General features: G+C 40.0%; 1 protein-coding gene across 3 annotated transcripts in view; it reads right to left on the minus strand.

Moving 5' to 3' along the window:
* LOC137645929 (vesicle transport protein SEC20-like) overlaps positions 1-14,948 on the minus strand; it is an 89,315-nt gene extending 74,367 nt beyond the window's left edge. Inside the window, exon 1 of one of the 3 annotated variants that reach the window (XM_068378987.1) lies at positions 14,927-14,948. The gene's annotated coding sequence lies outside the window, so the exon portion shown is untranslated. Of the gene's footprint in view, positions 1-8,348; positions 8,373-8,514; positions 8,699-14,926 lie in introns of those variants that run through there. The other 2 variants (XM_068378985.1, XM_068378986.1) reach the window with 2 other exon arrangements.
* Between the last annotated feature and the right edge of the window lie 1,074 nt (positions 14,949-16,022).

A 16,022-nucleotide genomic window follows, 5' to 3' on the forward strand; every position in this document is an offset into this window, starting at 1 on the left:
CCACCCAAAAACCCCGCTTCCCACTGGGGTCCCCCATAATTGTAGTAGTAGGTTTATGCTTACATTTTCTGTGTAAGAGTTAGGTGGTTGTAGGAGGATTATCTCACAGTTTCAAGGTAACTGTAGCTCTAATTTTCTGTTTTCTTTCGTTTTCTACTTTTAGAAACTTTTAAATCGAGCGCGGAGGTCTCCTACACAATTACCCTGTAAGTATTATTAGTTACGGTTCTTATGTAATTTACCAAAAATTACACTTGGGCAATGTCCAGGTCAATTGGAGCTCAACTGGGTCATTTCAAATTACAATAGAGTACCTACATCCACCGATTACTTGAGCGGACTGCTGCTAAGGTGATCCAAACTACACCTACAGCAAATTATAAAACCAAAGGGCGCAAGAGAATCATGGCAAGTGAAAGTGCTCTGTCTTAATTTTAAAATTTTACAGTCTGAGGGAACTTTAGTTACTGTACTTTCAAAAATATCATATTCGTTCATGCATAACCTATTATTATAAAACTGCTGTAAGATTGAAATCAGGGGTTATGTTGGTTACGCCAATTTACAAGCTACCCTATGGTTCACGTATTTGGTGAGAAAGTTAAAGTATTGTGAATCTATCCAAATTGCACAGACTATCCTTTGCTTAGTTGGGTTATTTTGGTATTTTTCTCAGTATGACTAATAAGGACTGAGGATAAATAACTTACACATTGATCTAATAAAATGTTTTGTTTTTCGTACGAAATAATTATTAGCTGGCTTTGTGAACCGATTAAAAACTCCACAGTATTTATGCATGGGTTCCTGAACGCTATTTAACAAGTCAATTTTTCCCCTCCTCTTCAGTTCCATTATGATTGCCTTAACATGATGTCTACCAGAGGGAAGTGCAATCTATTTTTAAAGTTGGTATACAATAATTTCATTTATTTTGGTATGTGATTATATTTAAAACACCCTCCTTTAAATACAGTATATAGCTATTGTTGCTCACCTGAATATGTTATTTTCATTAGTAAAATAAATTTTTGAATATACTTACCCGATAATCATGTAGCTGTCAACTCCGTTGCCCGACAGAATTCTATGGAGGGATACGCCAGCTATCACAATACTAGAAGGGGGTGTACTTACCAGCGCCACCTGTGGCCAGGTACTCAAGTACTTCTTGTTGACACCTCCTCAATTATTCCTCGGTCCACTGGTTCTCTATGGGGAGGAAGGGAGGGTCGATTAAATCATGATTATCGGGTAAGTATATTCAAAAATTTATTTTACTAATGAAAATAACATTTTTCAATATTAAACTTACCCGATAATCATGTAGCTGATTCACACCCAGGGAGGTGGGTGAAAACCAGTGTACAAGATTAAAGGATAGCTAAGTATCCCGTATTTCATATAATCAGTTATCCACAATAACAATGAAATAATAAGTACCTGGTAAGGAAGTCGACTTGAACCGTTACTCTGCCTTTAATAAGATCGTCTTCCTTACTGAGCGCAGCGTTCCTCTTGGGAGGCTGAATCAACTCAAAGGTGCTAAAGTATACAGGGCTGCAACCCATACTAAAGGACCTCATCACAACCTTTAACCTCGGCGCTTCTCAAGAAAGAATTGACCACCCGCCAAATCAACAAGGATGTGGAAGGCTTCTTAGCCGACCGTACAACCCATAAAAAGTATTCAAGAGAAAGGTTAAAAGGTTATGGGATTATGGGAATGTAGTGGCTGAGCCCTCGCCTACTACTGCATTCGTTGCTACGAATGGTCCCAGGGTGTAGCAGTACTCGTAAAGAGACTGGACATCTTTGAGATAGAATGATGCGAACACTGACTTGCTTCTCCAATAGGTTGCATCCATAACACTCTGCAGAGAATGGCTCTGTTTGAAGGCCACTGAAGTAGCCACAGATCCCACTTCATGTGTCCTTACCTTCAGCAAAGCAAGGTCTTCTTCCTTCAGATGAGAATGTGTTTCTCTAATCAGAAGCCTGAATAGTAAGAAACTGAGTTCTTAGAACTTGGAAAAGAAGGTTTCTTGATAGCACACTATAAGGCTTCTGATTGTCCTTGTAAAGGTTAAGACCTTTTTAGATAGTACCTAAGAGCTCTAACTGGGCAAAGTACTCTCTTCAGACCATTCCCCACCAAGTTGGACAGGCTTGGGATCTCGAACGACTTAGGCCAAGGACGTGAAGGAAGCTCGTTTAGCAAAAACCGAGCTGCAAGGAACATGTAGCCGTTTCAGATGTGAAAACAATGATCCTGCTGAAGGCGTGGATCTCACTTACTCTTTTAGCTGTTGTCAAGCACACGAGGAAAAGAGTTTTTAATGTGAGGTCCTAAAAAGAGGCTGATTGGAGAGGTTCAAATCTTGATGACATAAGGAACCTTAGGACCACGTCTAGATTCCAACCTGGAGTGGACAACCGACGTTCCTTTGAGGTCTCAAAAGACCTAGGGAGGTCCTGTAGATCTTTGTTGGTGGAAAGATCCAAGCCTCTGTGGCGGAAAACCGCTGCCAACATACTTCTGTAACCCTTGATCGTAGGAGCTGAAAGGGATCTTACTTTCCTTAGATATAACAGGAAGTCAGCAATCTGGGTTACAGTGGTACTGGTTGAGGAAACTGCATTGGTCTTGTACCAGCTACGGAAGACTTCCCCTATAGACGGATAGATACTGAGAGTGGATGTTCTCCTTGCTTTGGCAATCGCTCTGGCTGCTTCCTTCGAAAAGCCCCTAGCTCTTGAGAGTCTTTCGAAAGTCTGAAGGCAGTCAGACGAAGAGCGTGGAGGATTGGTGTACCTTCTTTACGTGAGGTAGACTTAGAAGGTTCACTCCTAGAGGAAGAGTCCTGGGAATGTCGACCAGCCATTGCAGTACCTCTAAGAACCATTCTCTCGCGGGCCAGAGCGGAGCCAACCAACGTCAGCCGTGTCCCTTTGTGAGAGGAGAACTTCTGAAGTACCCTGTTGACAATCTTGAACGGCGGGAATGCATACAGGTCGAGATGGAACCAATCCAGCAGAAAAGCATCCACGTGAACTGCTGCTGGGTCTGGAATCGGAGAACAATACAACAGGAGTCTCTAGGTTATCGAGGTAGTGAACAGATCTATGGTTGGCTGACCCCACAGGGCCCAAAGTCTGCTGCAAACATTCTTGAGAAGGGTCCACTCTGTGGGGATGACCTGACCCTTCCGTCTGAGGTGATCTGCCATGACATTCATACCGCCCTGAATGAACCTCGTTACCAGTAAGCTTTCGATCTTTAGACCAGATGAGTAGGTCCCTTGCGATCTAGAACAACTTCCACGAAAGAGTCCCTCCCTGCTTGAAGATATAAGCCAGGGCTGTGGTGTTGTCAGAGTCCACCTCCACCACTTTGTTAAGCTGGAGGGACTTGAAGTTTATCAAGGCCAGAATAACCGCCAACAACTCCTTGCAATTGATGTGAAGTGTCCTTTGCTCCTGATTCCAAGTTCCCGAGCATTCTTGTCCGTCCAAAGTCGCACCCCAGCCCGTGTCTGATGCGTCCGAGAGGAGACGGCGGTTGTGTTTCTGAACAGCCAAAGGTAGACTTCCTTGAGAAGAAAGCTGTTCTTACACCACGCGAGAGAAGACCTCCTCTCTTCGGAAACAGGACTGAGACCGTCTCTAGCGTCATGTCCTTTATCCAGTGAGCAGCTAGATGATACTGAAGGGGGGGGAGGTGGAGTCTCCCTAACACGATGAACAGGGCCAGCGATGAAAGTGTCCCTGTTAGACTCATCCACTACCTGACTGAGCATCGGTTCCTTCTCAGCATGCTCTGGATGCATTCTAGGGCTTGGAAGATCCTTGGGGCCGACGGAAAAGTCCGAAAAGCTCGACTCTGAAGATCCATACCCAAGGAGACAATGGTCTGGGATGGGACGAGCTGAGACTCCTCAAAATTGACCAGGAGGCCCAGTTCCTTGGTCAGATCCATAGTCCATTTGAAAATCTCCAGACAGCGACGACTTGTGGGAGCTCTTAAAAGCCAGTCGTCTGACGGAGCCGGACACAAGATCATGGTACTGCTGCACAGCCTGTGAACTGTCAATCATGGGCAAGCGAGGAAGTACAGTGACAACCCGAATCTGTCTAGACTGTCTGGGTCGTACAGACAAACTCCTTATCGGGTTGCTGAGGTTGCCGCACTGCGTCACAACAAGTCACTTCTGTTGGTTGTTGAACGTCTTCCCCGTGACACATTGACTCCGTAAACAAAAAATCCTCTAACAAGGACTAAGCTTGGACTGCATGTCTTGTAACACAGCTCAAGGTCTATGGGAGCAGGTGTGGTAACAGACGGGATTAGTGACTGAAGTGGAACCATTACCTTCCCTGGAAGCATGTTATGCTTAAATAAAAGTCCATAGGAGGCTATGCAGCTAAAGGCTCCCTCCAAATGACAGAGTCCTCAAGGGAATATCAGAAGGAGGGAGAAAAGAACTTTCTCATCTACAGGGACCATATCCTAGAAAAGCTAAGTTCTCTCAGTGAGGGTTCACTGGTGCAAAAGCAGCAGACTAGAAGGCAACGTTATGAAACTGCTTGACAGTCTAGTGAGTTGGCAACAACCAAAGATGTGTGACTGAGAAGCATGCGGTAAGGTATGCAGAGCATGTTGTATGCAGAGTATGCTGTATGCAAAGCATGCTGTATGTAGAGCATGTTGTATGCAGAGCATGCTGAATGCAGAGCATGCTGTATGCATAGCATGTTGTATGCAGAGCATGCTGAATGCAGAGCATGCTGTGTGCAGAGCATGTTGTATGCAGAGCATGCTGTATGCAGAGCATGCTGTATGTAGAGCATGTTGTATGCAGAGCATGCTGAATGCAGAGCATGCTGTATGCAGAGCATGTAGTATGCAGAGCATGCTGTGAGCAGAGCATGTAAGGTAAGCAGAGCGTGTGCATGGCGTTTAACATTTCTCAGAAATTCCATGACCAGTGCTAGAGTGCTTTATGCATGCTTGCATGGGGTTTTAATATCAACATAATATATACCTTACATTCATAACTCATGATTCATATTTTTGCCATATTTTGCGATATTGTTAAAAATATATTGCCAGGAATACAAATATATTTTTATAAGTAATACAAATAACCTCCATTATCATAGGTTTGAAAATGGAGGTAAGGTATGCTGAACAGCAGAGTCAGAACGAGCTGGAACAACAATAGTTGTGGTTTCCTCTTCAAGACTCTGTTGAGGGAACACCTGAGGCTCAGTCTGCAAAGGCTGATCAGCAGAAGGTAGGCTCATGGGTGGAGGAGGCTGACTCCTGGCATGAGTGGCTGAACTCAAGGGTTGCGCTTGCTGAGTGGTTGGCGGATGCGCAGTAGCAAGTTCCTGAGGAACGAGTTGAGGTTCCTGCGGTGTGAGCTGAGAGCGAAAAGGTAGTGGCTGCGCAGAACGCAGTAAAAATCTCGCAAGTTGAGGCGCAAGGCTAAGGTGTTGAGGTGCTTGCCTTGAGGAGGGTTGAGCTCGCTGCAGCGAGAGCTGAGGAGACTGACTCATGGACGGGAGAGGTTGTTGTACCTCAACCGAGTGTTGCATCACTGGTGGAGCAGCAAGTGGAGGCGGAGGAAGAGAGGTATAATCCTCCTGATCCCATTGTAAAAGTTGCCTTAAGGAAGGCGGAGGCTGAACACCACTGGGAACAGCAAACTCAGAACGTGGCTCAACATCGTACGCCTGGCAGGTGGAACTGCGATCAGGCGGAGCGAGCGCAGGCGGAGGGAGTGTAGGCGGAGGCGCAACACTCTCAGCCCGACACTCACGCATCAAGTCCGAAAGCAGTGCTTACATGGACTGTAGTAGAGTCCACTTGGGGTCGGCAGAAACTACAGTAGGCTGAGGTAAAGCCTTAACAGTCGAGCTCTGTTGTGGCAGAACCTTACTCCTCTTAGGCGGAGTGCATTCAACTGATGACTGAGGAGAGTCAGAGCTAACCCAATGACTGCATCCGGGTTGTTGAACTCTAACTTCGTACGTCTGGCATAGGTCTGGACTTTACGTTTAAGAGGTCTTGAGACCTGAGACCAGCGTTTTCTCCCCTAAATTTCTTCTGCAGACGAGCAAAATAAGGGCTCAATCGTCTGCGGGTGGGAGTGACGGTCTCGGTAAGACACGCCCACAACCACCGAGGATACTTCTGTGCGCCGATCAAGGCCTGCTGAACCCTTCTGCCCTTCGACATTGCTTCTCCCCTGGGCTTGGGAGCTTGCAAGAGGTCCCGGACTGGGAGGACGACTGGCGCGCACAGAAGTACCCTCACGCACAACACTGAACTTTGCGCTAATCACTTATCACTTTGATTATCTGTTTGCACTTATTTCACTGAACTCGAAACTTTAAGTGGTTTGTACCTGAAACACGCAATTCTATCCTTTCTCAAAAGTTAGTAATTGCGAAAACAGAATTACAATGTAACAGAAAAATCTAATGAAAGATAAATAATTCAGTGGCTGGAAAGAGACTAAACACTAGATCACTCTAGAAACGTTTACTTTCTTCCCCTAAAGAGACTAGGGAGAAGAGTAAAAACGGTAACAACGTTATTCGTACGCCTGGCAGGCTTGAAAGAAACGTTTATTCTCCTCTTTCTCCCTCCGTCTCTATCTCTCTCTCTCTCTCTCTCTCTCTTGACTTAGAACCTGAGAGAAGAGCCCAATCATATATATCGTTAAAACATATTATTGTTAAAGGAAAAAACTGAAATATTTCCCAAAATGAAAAGTTCCTTTATTAGGATCAAAACCATTAAGTTAAGAAAGAATGAACAAAACGCTAGACACGGTTACTCTTACTGCAACGTGAAACCGTGAAAACTCTTTCTCTATCGTAACGATAGAGTGCAAGTTGAACGTTCTGAACGTCAACAACTGCAGAGACAAAACAAAACGTTAGTTCAACTTTGAAAACAGTACTAGACTATCAAAGAAATTCTTTCAAAGACATTAAAATAGCATAATATGTTAACAGGTAAAACCGAAATGACAGGCTCAATGTTAATTAACTTCGGTACCAAGAAAAGACCGCCTACTATTAGGAAGGTCGAATATAAACAAATATAAAAATTAATTTTAATAAGTTTATAATAAAAGGAAGTTAATCGAAGAGGCCTATAAGAGGCGGAGAGAAATAAAATAAATCTATAACTTTTGTTACAAAATTAAGAAAGAGAGTCTATACTCTCTTAGACACCAACACTTCCGTCTAAGGGAAGGGTCGGCCATTGAAAGGTGAAAGAGAGTTCATACTCTCTTCGACACCATAATTAATCAAATTAATTCCAAAAGCTAACTAAGCTAATATAGAAGTTTCCAGTAAAGCGACAGCCGAAATCAAAGAGAAATACTTCACCAAAGTCGTGAAAATACTCCAAGAACATAAGCGTATCCCAGAACGTCTTGCCGGAAGCACGACAGAGGAATAATTGAGGAGGTGTCAACAAGAAGTACTTGAGTACCTGGCCACAGGTGGCGCTGGTAAGTACACCCCCTTCTAGTATTGTGATAGCTGGCGTATCCCTCCATAGAATTCTGTCGGGCAACGGAGTTGACAGCTACATGATTATCGGGTAAGTTTAATATTGAAAAATAAAAAACATAACTGAAATAATGACGCACGGGTTAGCATGTTCAACACATCCATATACTGCTTGCCAGAACAGAGAAGCAATGAAATAATGTTTGTTAGAGAGCAAAGCGAGCCATGACAGAGCAAAAACCATTCGAGGGATGTGATATGAATCATAGGTTATTATGATACCTTAATTTGATGCCACTTACGTTAACCATATATTTTTCCAACTGCTTATCTTTAGTTTATTATGTACTTCAGACTATTACTATTGCAGCAAATCACTTGACTTTGGGGTTTCCCACCCAAATAAACCATGGTTTATTACTGAGATCACTCACATTTGTTATTATATGAGGAAGAGGGTACAAAACCTCATGAATGGGTAATTTGCCACAATATTCATGGTAAGAAATAGATAAAACATAAGAAAACGAGTACGACAAATATATGGTTCATGAATCAGGCTAGGGAGCCTTTGCATATCAGCGGCCAGTCCCTCACGTGTTCATTAAAAATGGACATCAACTAACCTAAACTTTCCCCCCTAACCTAACCTACAAGCTGTGTCCTTACCTACTTAACTAATGGGGGGGGGGGGGCTAACGCCCACTGCGAACCCCCATTACACTGCCGTATTCTAAGTTAGACATAATAATACATAAAGGTGGCCGCTATCATACATACACCCCTCCGATAGTAATCAAAGTATAACAAACCTTATCTAAGTTTCAAGTGTTCTACATCCACCTTAAACAAGAGGAAGTGTTAGACTAGCCTAGCCTAATGGCCCTGGAAAAGAAAGTTGATTTGTAATAAGTCCTTTTAAAACTACATCCAACAATTAATAAGAAATTAGAATTATTAATAGCATTTCATACACACCTGTCACTAAGCTAGAACGAGCATTCAACTCCTAGAGGAAAACTTGACACTTATTACCACTTTGACAGTAGTTACTTGACAATAGGGATAGGCTCCGTTCTGGATTTTATGACACAACAGGGTGACGTGTTGAAGGCTTCCCTTTGCATCGGCCCATCTTAAATCTGTTGCATACTGGCACTTGAGGGGATTTACAGATCTATTTAGGACAAACTATAAGCTATGATGAAAGAAAATGGGCAAAAGTAAAGATAACATGAGATTTTTTTATCACAAATCTATGGATAAACCGAACCAGAGACTGGTGCTGCACCATACAAATATAATAACAAGATATAACAATGTAATAAAATGATGATATCATCAGGGTTATTGAGGGGGGCAAAGAAAACAAGGCGTGTGATTGATCTGTTGTCAATATCTGAAGTAACAGGAGCAGAAAAATTTTCTGATCTTCCTGACTAATTTCAAGAACACCAAATACTACAACTGATGAGAAAGTTGCTATAATTACAATAGTTCTGATGGGTGTTCTCGATTATCAGGACTCAAGTTCTTAAAGACATGTGTCTAATAATTATATCCTCCATGTAAAAAGTGTAGAATAGCTAAAAAGTCTCTTCAACCCTCACCAAGATTAAAGTAGCCACTGCACGATTACAGTGCAGTAGTTATCCCATTTGGTGAAAAAGAATTGTTTGGTAATCTCAGTGTTGTCAGGTGTATGAGGACAGAGGCGAATGTGTAAAGAATAGGCCGGACTATTCGGTGTATGTGTAGGCAATGGGAAAGAACCGTAACTTTTTTTTTTTTTTTTTTTTTTTTTTTTTAGAGGTTTATTTCTCGCCCTCCATCAAACACTAAAGGTCTGTTCAGGCGGGCCTTGGTGTATGAAAAAATAATTCCTTTCCAGTTACTATTTTGCTCTGTATCGTTATCAGTTATTTCGCTAGCATTTGTATTCAGGCTTAATAGTTTTCAGGTCACTATTATAACACTTTCTAAAAAGATAAGTCTTCAGGTTTTTCTTGAAGGCAGCCACATTTGTGCTATTCTTGACATCGAGTGGAAGGTCGTTAAAGAGTCTTGGTGCAGCATAACTGAACGTTCTTCCTCCTATTGCATGATTCACACTAATTTCGAATAGTCTATGTGGGTCATCTGCATGTCTAACTCTTACAGTGGCGCTGGTAGCTTCAGGGTAGGGGATCAAGCAATCACGAAGATATTTAGGCTTATCACCTGTAAGTGCTTTGTGAGTCAACAAGCAAATTTTAAATTCAATCCTAGCCTTAACAGGTAACCAATGTAGATCGATCAGTGCAGGAGTTATTCTCTCCCGAAATTTAATGCCTTTTATCAGTCTAGCCGCCCGGTTTTGCACATTTTGAAGCTTCCTTAGTAGTGTATTGGGCAATTTGTAGTACAGAGAATTGCAATAATCAAGCCTTGATATTACATGACTCACCACTAAAATTTTTGTACTGCCCTCTGTTAAATATTTTCTAATAAATGCTATGTTTCTCAGGTGATAGTTACACACTTTCACTGTGTTCACAATTTGGTCCTTCATTGACAAATTACAGTCTATCAGTACACCCAAATTTTTCACAACAGGCACAATCCCAACATCAGCATCACCAATTTTTATACTTTGAATTAACTGGTAATTCTTCAAAGCCACCCTTGTGCCGAAAAACATACATTCTGTTTTATCATCATTTAATTTGAGCTTTTTCCTCTGCATCCATGTTTTTATTTCAGTCATTATCTCATCAATTTTCTTCCCTGTATCTTGTGTTGTTGAAATTGAGAGGTAAAACTGAGTATCATCTGCATATAGTTTAAAACCCACTTTTTGTTTTTTCAAGATGTGTGATAGCTCGATAGTATATATGTTAAACAAGATAGGGCCCAGGACACTACCCTGTGGTACACCCTTCATAAGTATTCTCTCATTGGATCGGTTTCCAGAAACTTCTACAATAGTCTTCCTGTTCACTAAGTAACTTCGCAAAAATTTCAGTGCTTCCTGAGTCACTCCAATAGACTTCAAGTCGTCAAGTAAGTATTCGTGCACAACAGTGTCAAAAGCAGCACTAAGATCTAACATAATTAAAATTCCACACTTTCCCCCATCAAGAAGACCTATCATATCATTCATTATTGAGCACAAAGTAGTTTCTGTAGAATGATTAGCTCTGTAGGCCGATTGATTTTCCGGGAATACCTCTAACTCGTCAATATGCGCCCACAATTGCTCACTTATGACTTTTTCAATAAGCTTTGACATGTAGTATAAATTTGAAATGGGCCTATATGAATTTAGCTCGTTTACATCACCTTTCCCTTTGTAAATTGGTTTGATCAACGCAGTTTTTTCACAGCTAGGAAAACAGGATTGCGATATACTTAGGTTAATTATGTTCAGGTAAATATTATATACGACTTGTTTGTTTGGAGCTTCACTTATTGAACTGTTTGGGAAAGGGTCGTTTCCACAATATGTATTCTTCATCTCTCTCATAACCTTTAACAAGTCGCACATATTTATCTCCCTAAATTTTATTAACTTCTTTCCCTCCTTCACTGGCATAGCTGACTGTCCCTCCAAGTGATTTTGGGGGAAGCCTCTATAGATTTTATCAATTTTTTCACTAAAGAATATAGCAAAACTCTCTGCACAAACATTCTCAGGCAAGACATATTTTTTCTTTAATCCCATCAAATCATCAAGGTTTTTATGAAAGTCCTTCATGTTATTAGTTTTTTTACATTCGCCGTTGTAGAATTTTCTTTATGTTTTTTCTAACAGGATGTGTTAGTCATTTCTGGCCTTATTATATAGATTTCTGGCTTGTAAGGATTTGGCTCTTTTCCATCTACCTTCCATCTTACGTCTGTGTCTTTTTGCCTTTAATAGTTCACTATTATACCATCTAACATTTTCGCGTACCACTATTTGTTTGTTCTTTATGGGACACATGGTATCGTACATTTTTCCAAAGTTGTCGTTGTATTTCTTGGTATAGCACCCAACACATTCTATGTCTACCATATGTTCACATTGTGTGTTCACACAAGACATTTGCGCTACACTAGCTTCAATAAAATTCTCAGCATCAAAATTTTCCCGTTCCCTATATGTGATCCATTTTTTCAATACTCTGGTGCAATTTATATTAACATTAAAGGTGATGAGTTTATGTGTTTTTGAGATCTCAAAGTCTGGTTCCACTTCAAGGTTTTTTATTAGGTCTGAGTCTTTTCCACATATGACCAAGTCGAGTGTATGACCACCTACTGACGTTGACACCAAAACACTGTTTATTAAATTAAACATCTCAAATACTTCCTTGAGTTCTTTAGCCTTATTATCATTTTCATCATCTACCCAACAGTTGAAGTCTCCACCAATTAATGTATTTTTAATATCGTCCACCACACCCACAAGAATACTAAATTCTTCAATGAATTTAGTCATATTACTCGCTGGTGGTCGATATAATGATATTATATTCAATACCTTATTGTTTCTTGTCAGTTTTAAACAGATATATTCAAACGTTTCAAATACCATTTCATTCATGATAGAAACCCTAGAGAAAGTTTTCGACACAAAGACACCCACTCCTCCTCCAGTTTTGTTCTTTCTTGGTACGTGATAGAAATCATGAGTACACGGCGTCATCTCCTGAATCTTTGAGTTATCACTAATATTTCCCTGCAACCAAGTTTCCGTTAATAAGCATAAATCTAATTCCATTTCGTTTATAAGATTTCTAATCTCTAAGGTTTTATTCCCCACCGATTGAATATTTATCAGACCACACTTAACCAATGGGCTAGACTCCATGATCGGTTCTATTTTTTATCCTGGTAAGCTCCTCCTTGTATACTTTACAGTTATCATCATATGTTCTATGATTCGTATCATTGTAATTCCTCATTGTGCAGTTATGACACTTTAACGTATTTACATTACAATCCGTGGTTCGATGATCCTGGCTACACTTGGCACATACCTGAGTCTTGCTACAATTTTCAGCAGTATGACCAGGGAAAATGATCCAATGTAGTACTGTCTGGCCAGTCAAAGGACCCCATAACTCTCTAGAGGTAGTACCTCAACGGGCGCCTGGTGCCCTGGCCAACCATGTCCAATATAATTGCTGTGCAGCCAACAAATCGTATCAACGAGAGCATAGATACAGATAGTTTCAAATCATTGCATATTGGTGCCAAGATATACCTCGACTGAGTGGATTCTGGGTTCTAGGGCTCTCAAATATACGACCTCAAGATTGTATAATAGAAGGAATGAGAATATGAAGGCTTTCGAAAAGAGGTTATGTACGTTTTTTCAAAGTGCTATGATGCCGTGAATTTGACAATGAACGCAGATTAGGCCTACTCGAAGTACTTAAGAATGTATCGGGGAAAGAAATCTTGTAGGTCCTGCAGGGCGCAGGGTTTTCCCGTGTTTGACAAGACCAGGAAAACAACCATTAAAGTAAAAGTACAGAAAATAGGTAGCATTATACTAGGCAATACAGATGTCTCGAAGGCAAGGATGCTCTTAAGTAATACTATATGCGCATTGGCATATGGCTATGCATCATGAACTCGGTAAATGGGAGAGAATAGAGAATGGGAAGAAGGCAGTACAAGATAATGAGATAAGAATTGACGAGGAGAAAATAACAAAAATACTTATTGATGAAGATAAGCTTTATGCTCAAAATGAGTTATCAAAGGAGGTAAGATAAACTGACCATTATGCGATAGCAATAGATATGAATTGGGCAGTTGGAAGTAGCAATGACGACGCAATGAGGAAAATGATAATTGGTTCGATGGGGAGACTTTATAGAAAAATAGAGGAAAAAAAATACGTAAACCGGGAAAGTGGCGTCCATTAAAACTGAAAGTGTATAGCGAGAATACAAAAACTTACCAATATAAGGAGGAAAAAAATTAATATCAGGAAAAAGTCCAGGAGGCAGCAATTAGCAGACACGAATAAAAAATTGTGTATATAACGAGAAATGGAAATAAAAAAAAATGTCTAATACATTTCTAGAATTATTTGAAAACAAGGTAGAAAATATAATTGGATTTTTTACAAATATTCCACATCAAATTGGTACTGAACCAGACGCATATGATTAATGAGATTTGATCCTTTAACAAAAGATGACGTCATCGGGATTATTACAGCGGCTAAGAAACTCATTATCCGACTGGCCCGATGCCAATATCCGAAATATAAGGAGTATAAAACTTTTCTAGTCTTGCAGACCTAATTTCAAGACATGTAAGCCTGTTCAACATAAAAACATTTGCTGCAAGTTTGAACTTTTGAATTTCTACCGATTAAACCAACAGATTGGGAAGCTCGTTCCACAACTTTGTCTATCAAAAGTACAACAGACACGTAAGTAAATTTCAATCTTATTTTGTATCTATACCATTGGTCTATGAAAAGTATTACATCGACATGGAGTGACGTTTAAACTCTATGTACATGATACGGAATTTTACTTCTCCATCCTTGACATGATGATACCGGTGAAGATTTAAACCACGTTCTTACTAATGTTAAGGAATGAATGATGATTAAACAATTAAGCCTAAATGAAACTAAAACTGAGTTTATAGTGGTAGGGAAAAAAAAAAAACTTAAGACACTCAGGTAGCATCTAAATAAATATTAATGACAACTTGGTCCAGATATCTAATTGATTTCGTGACGTGAGTGTATTAATGGACTGTAAATTGTTTATCAGCTCAAATAAATAATGTCGCAAGTATCTATCTATCTATCTATCTATCTATATATATATATATATATATATATATATATATATACTTAAAAATATTGAGTTTTGCAAAGAAGTATCAGGACGAATATCAATATTCGGTAAAGAAACTTGTGATTAATTGAGTTATTACCAGGACTGACTACTTTAGCCTAACTATCACAAAACATAATAAACAGAGGTTACAAAACAGTATAAACAGAGGAGTAAATTGATGAAAGGTGCCCACCCTACGAAGGGATTACCCCTATACTATACTATTTGAATTACACTGGCTGCCTATTAAAGCTAGAATAGATATTAGAATGTGTGCAATGACTCCAAGTTATCAGAACTGGACACCCAAAATACTTGAGAGAATTTCTACACAACATGCCGCCAACAAATCGTGTCGATACGAGAATAGTTACATATCGTTTAAAGCTATTGGAGTTAAAATGTAGGCTACATCCACTGTAGGTTCGAGAGCTTTCAGATATGTAGCCCCAAGACTATATAACAAGCTCCCACTAGACATTCGAAGTACTTTAGATATTAAGGCTTTCAATAAGAAGATGAATATTTTATGGCTTTCTAATGTGGATACTTACGAATATATACGACAAACAGACCTCGTAGATCCTGTTGCGCACAGGGCTTTTCCGCGTGTGACAGGACCAGAAAAATACCCCTTATACTAAAGCAAAGTGACCATAAATTATATAAAATGAAAATTGAAAAGGCATCTGTAGGAAAATTTGGCAATGCTACTCCGTTAGGTGAATGTGTTTGTGATTACCACCCAATTTCAGTAACTCTCATATAACCTAAAGTTCTTGAACGTCTTTTGGCAAAACATCTGAATAGGTTTGTCGAAGTTAATGAATGATCTGTTCCCTAGTTTGCAATTTGGGTTTCGTAAAGGCCTTGAAGCATGTGATGCGCTTCTTACAATCCCCAATGTTGTAGAGAAATCATTTGATTGTGGTCAGGAAGTTTGTATGATTGGCCTTGATTTTAGTGCTGCCTTTGACCTTGCTAATCACGAGGCCCTTGTTTACAACCTTAGACAGTTAGGAGTGAGTCTTTTCTTAGCATCACTATTGCATTTTAAATTATATGCTAGATTGCAAAGAATTGTTGATGGGAAACATACTGAGTATAGGAATGTGATATCTGGTGTTCCTCGGTGTAGGGTTAGTGTTCTTTGCCCGTTACTTTTCATACTATATACACATATGGCATATGTGGTTTGGGCCAGAAAACAGGCTCATTGCAAATTAAAATAACGCTACTCGCTTAGTCTCAATTCCATCTCTTGAATGTAGATTAAGGGCTGCTGAATCCATTGACAGATATCTAACTAAAATTAATGCATGGTGCAAATTATGAGACATGAAGTTGAACCCTAACAAATCTCAAAGTATGATTGTAAGTAGATCGAGAACAGTGGTTCCTAAACACCCAGGTCTCTGCATTGATAATATTTCCCAACGATATAAAACTCCTTTAAAATTTTCGGTGTGATTCTTGATTGCAAATTTACTTTTTAGAAATACATTCTGTCTTTCTTCTTCAAATGCACAAAAGCTTGGCTTATTGAGAAAGATATTTAAGATTTTCTGTGATTAACCTGTTCTGAAGAGGTGTTTTAATTCTTTTACTCTACCTTGTTTCGAGTACTGTTCTCCTGTCTAGTATTCAGAT

The sequence above is a fragment of the Palaemon carinicauda genome, chromosome 8 (assembly GCF_036898095.1).
Source record: "Palaemon carinicauda isolate YSFRI2023 chromosome 8, ASM3689809v2, whole genome shotgun sequence".
Taxonomy (NCBI): Eukaryota; Metazoa; Arthropoda; class Malacostraca; order Decapoda; family Palaemonidae; genus Palaemon; species Palaemon carinicauda.